The following is a 3,977-nucleotide window of genomic DNA, read 5'->3' on the forward strand; positions in this document are numbered from 1 at the left end:
AGTTTGTGATCTGCATTTCGAAGAAGACCTTCTAAAGCACTATCCCCATGTAGTGCAAGGTACGGAAGTGCTTTTGGAGACAGGGAAATGGATGCTGGCACCAGGCGCTCTTTCGAGGCTGTTTCCTTCACTCCCGGCGCATATTTCAAAGCCAAAATGCACTACGCCCAATAGAAAGCCTCCAATGGATCGCGGTGCCCAGTGTGTCGGGACAGCAGTGCCACGAGGTAACTTAGAGGATTCCGAGAGCGCAAAACTGCATTCCGATATTGACAGCTGCGCTGCACAAAGTGACAGTCTGGAGTCCGCAGCATTACCGACAACGCAGTGGATATTCGAATATTCACTACGTTCCCTCCTAAAGTAGAGTGCACCCACGCACTGAAACTTTGTCTGACCTCTTTACATTATAGGAACTATGCACTGGGGTACGCGCTAGAAAACACAAGCCATTGAGCAAAGCAAGAAACAATGCTCGCGAGCGTGTTGCCAGCATTTTTGGACTTTTTTCACAATATTAAAAGCCTAATTTCGCATCACACAAACGTGTTCTCCAAGATAACACGCAGCTTCGAAGGAAAAGCTGGCGCAATTGAAGTATTATTTTACTGCAGCCATGTAGAGCGCAAACGCAGCTCGCCAAAACCTCATATGTTCCGGCCGCTCCTCGCTTCTGCGCTGCCTGTAGCAGACGACGCGCCCGGCAGGGAGCAAGACTCGACTACACCGCCGTTAGTTCTCGTGACCGGCGCTTGGGACACTCTCCTCCGCTGGGCGGTATGGGGAGCTGTAAAACAGTTGGTTCTAGTAACTGTGTGTGTGTGTGTGTGTGTGTGCGAGTGCGTGTGCGTGTGCGTGTGCGTGTGCGTGTGTGTGTGTGTGTGTGTGTGTGTGTGTGTGTATGGAGGCACGCTCAGCCGACGATTTCTGACGGTGCCCCGGGCGTTCTCAGTGCTGCTGCATTCTCCACAAAGGCTGCCCACATCATGCCCGTCAGTAGGGTTTTTGGGTTTAAAAGCGTGAATGTTTACACTCAAGTACGTCACTCAAGTACGTCAAGTACCTCTATGCTCTTCAGTGTTCTGACGCGTTGCCTGCTCGCGCGTGCCGCTTTGATGCGCAACACAGTCGCGTCCAGTGTGACCTGCAATGCAACAGTGGCTACCGCGTGACCGTGAAGTAACTGGAAGCCGTAGCGTTTTGAACGCCACAGAGTGTCGTTGTCTGTAAAGATGCAGCGGATTTTATTGCCTCTTTGAAAAGTGTGACTGCATAAATTTCATTATTTGCCTTTCGTTTCTGTTTTGGTTTGTGTTTCCTTTCCCAATCCTGTTTGGACTCCAGGATGAGGAAGGCTCGGACTTCAGCTGAAAAATAAAAGTTATCTCTCTCTCTCTCCAGGATGAGTCTGCAGTATGGTATAGCCACGGCGAAGGCCGGGTATTCACCGTCAAGGATTCGTGTCCGACAGAAATACTCTAAGACAGCAATACTTCCAAAGCAGCAATGATGGTTCACGTGCCCACACAAATAAGATGGTATGTTGGCCGCTGTCGCGTTGCACACAGTGGAAAGATTGGTTTTTGAGGAAAGGAAATGGCGCAGGAATTGTCTCACTTCTCGTTGGACACCCCAACCACGCCGTAAGGGAAAAAAGAGGTGCCGTTGTGGAGGGTTCCGGAATAACTTCGACCACCTGGCCATCTAGGTTACATTTTGGTTGTCGCAGGAACGATATATCTTGTATGTTAAACCGTTCGCAACATGGTGGCCAAGAAGGGAAAAATTAAAAAAGAGCCTGCCAGGACTCGAACCTGGAATCTTCTGATCCGAAGTCAGACGCGTTATCCGTTGCGCCACAGGCCCACAGAGACGTCCGGGTTCATCTATTTTATTTATTAATACAGGGGAAGAGTGTAACCAAAGATTAACTACCACGCTCCTTTTTTTTGTCAGTGTGTTGTTCTATATGTTCGTTTGTTGTTGTTTTATAAACGTTGGAAATAAACGCTGGAATAACTTTTCCTGACCTTCAGTAAACATTTAAACTTTGAAACGTTTAACCACGCAGTTAATAAGACGTTGCAGCCTGGGGCTACAAAGCGACACGAAATACAACAGAGCACAATTAATACGTGCTACTTAAAAATTCCCCTTGAAACGGACAGCATCGACTCCAAGATTAAACAGCCTACCGTGAAGTGTGCCATAATTGATCACGGCGGATGGGTGACATTTAGAGTTTTCTCGTGACAATTCGGGACTGTACATGCGCTCTATGGCAATCACAATCTCTAAGGCATAAGTAAAGCAGGGCGAATGAAGAAGCTCGAAGTAGAAACGAAGAAGGGACGCCTTCGGGCACCTTCATTCGCGCTGCCGAACTTACGTCAGAATGGACCATCTATCCCAGCAAAAAGTTCTACTTGAATACCGTCTCATGAAACAGAAAAGTTTTGCTAATAGGAAAACCTCACTACGTGCCAAACAGAAATATTCCGAGATACGTCAAACCTTAGAAATAATGCAACGTTCATTTATCGCTATGGTTTTACATTATACTAACATTAGTTTTATTCGAAGCTTGACCTGCCCAGCCATCGATGTCGACTGCAGTCGATTTTGGAGACTGTAAAGCAAATTGAACCTTTCAAGGAAATCATAACTTTTTACCACACATATAAAAACACGTCGTATACTATAACGCAAACCTTGTTTCAAAAAAGAAAAAGTTGTTTTTCTTTGTCAGCATATAACTCTGGCCACCACTCTTCTAACTTCGAAAATCTGCGCACAATGTGCTTCACACACACACACATAGAATCATAATCTACGCGTCGCCAAATTTGCGTCATCATTTTAAAGGACGTTAAGTAATAATGGACTCCTAAAAGGTGTTAAAAAAAGTCATTCAGCATAAAAGTCTGGCCACTATGCACTTTTAAAGCTCGAAAATCTAGACACAATGTGCGTATTACATAAACTCAAAATTATAACGTACGCGTTGCCAATTTTAAGTCATCATTTTTATTGCCGTGAAGTAATATTTGGTTCTTAAAGAATATTGTTCTGAAATAAATTACTAATTTACTTTCGAAATCTGGCCACAGTGTTTTTCACGAGAGTCTGGCAACAATATGCTATTTTTGAAATAAACGTAATATTGCTTCTTTTGCCACAATAATTTTTTTTTGTAAAAATTTTGAAGTATATTCAACGCATGATGCGCATTCGGAGCTGTTTTTAGTTGGAAGCAGTATGCATGGATTCGAAAATGCGCTCATAGACTACCCGGGTGCAGAGCTGTTTAGCGCTGGTTTGTCTCAGTGACTGTCACTTTTGCTGGGACAATAGCACTTAACACCGTGCTCTCAATGAAAGAGGGGAAAAGAGGCATTTTTCTCAATACACTGTGGTTTCGCCGAGTGCGTGTAGGTGAAGTTGAAACCTATTGTTAGGCTGATATTAAAAAACAGCTCCGTGCAGCTGCATAGGACGGTGGCTCATCTGCGAAACACTAACAAAGCAAAATGTTCACTTTGTCAGCTTTTATTTCATGACCAGAAGCTTGTGTTCAGAAGTATTTGATGGTGATATTCCCATATTACCAGGAAATACTTCACTTTCAAGCTGCTGGGGATTTGACTCTTACTGGCACACTGGAATGTGCTCCCCTGAAGTGAAAATAGAAACTAAATATTTATGCCCTCATGGAAAGGCGTGGTTATTTTTATTAAATTAATTTCTACCGATTTCTCTCTATACCCCTGTCAAGCGGGCAAGTTAAGTGCACTTACGGGGTGTGCGCTTTGGCATCCCGAGTGACACTTTGGGCTACGCGGTGCTAAACGGAAAAGCAAAGTGCACTCATAGTAAAAAAATAATTGCTACAGAAAATGAGCGGAATTTCTGAACAGGCCGATGGAAAAGAAAAAAGACTAATAATATTTGATTGCTTAACGTGATAGTGCAAATAA

The 3,977-nt window shown here is 44.3% G+C and overlaps 1 non-coding gene across 1 annotated transcript; it reads right to left on the reverse strand.

Moving 5' to 3' along the window:
- Positions 1-1,793: 1,793 nt before the first annotated feature.
- TRNAR-UCG (transfer RNA arginine (anticodon UCG)) lies at positions 1,794-1,866 on the reverse strand. The gene has a single exon. It is a non-coding gene; the product is annotated as a tRNA-Arg (tRNA).
- Positions 1,867-3,977: the final 2,111 nt, after the last annotated feature.

Source organism: Amblyomma mixtum, chromosome 3 (assembly GCF_055824585.1).
Source record: "Amblyomma mixtum isolate Tamu chromosome 3, ASM5582458v1, whole genome shotgun sequence".
Classification (NCBI taxonomy): Eukaryota; Metazoa; Arthropoda; class Arachnida; order Ixodida; family Ixodidae; genus Amblyomma; species Amblyomma mixtum.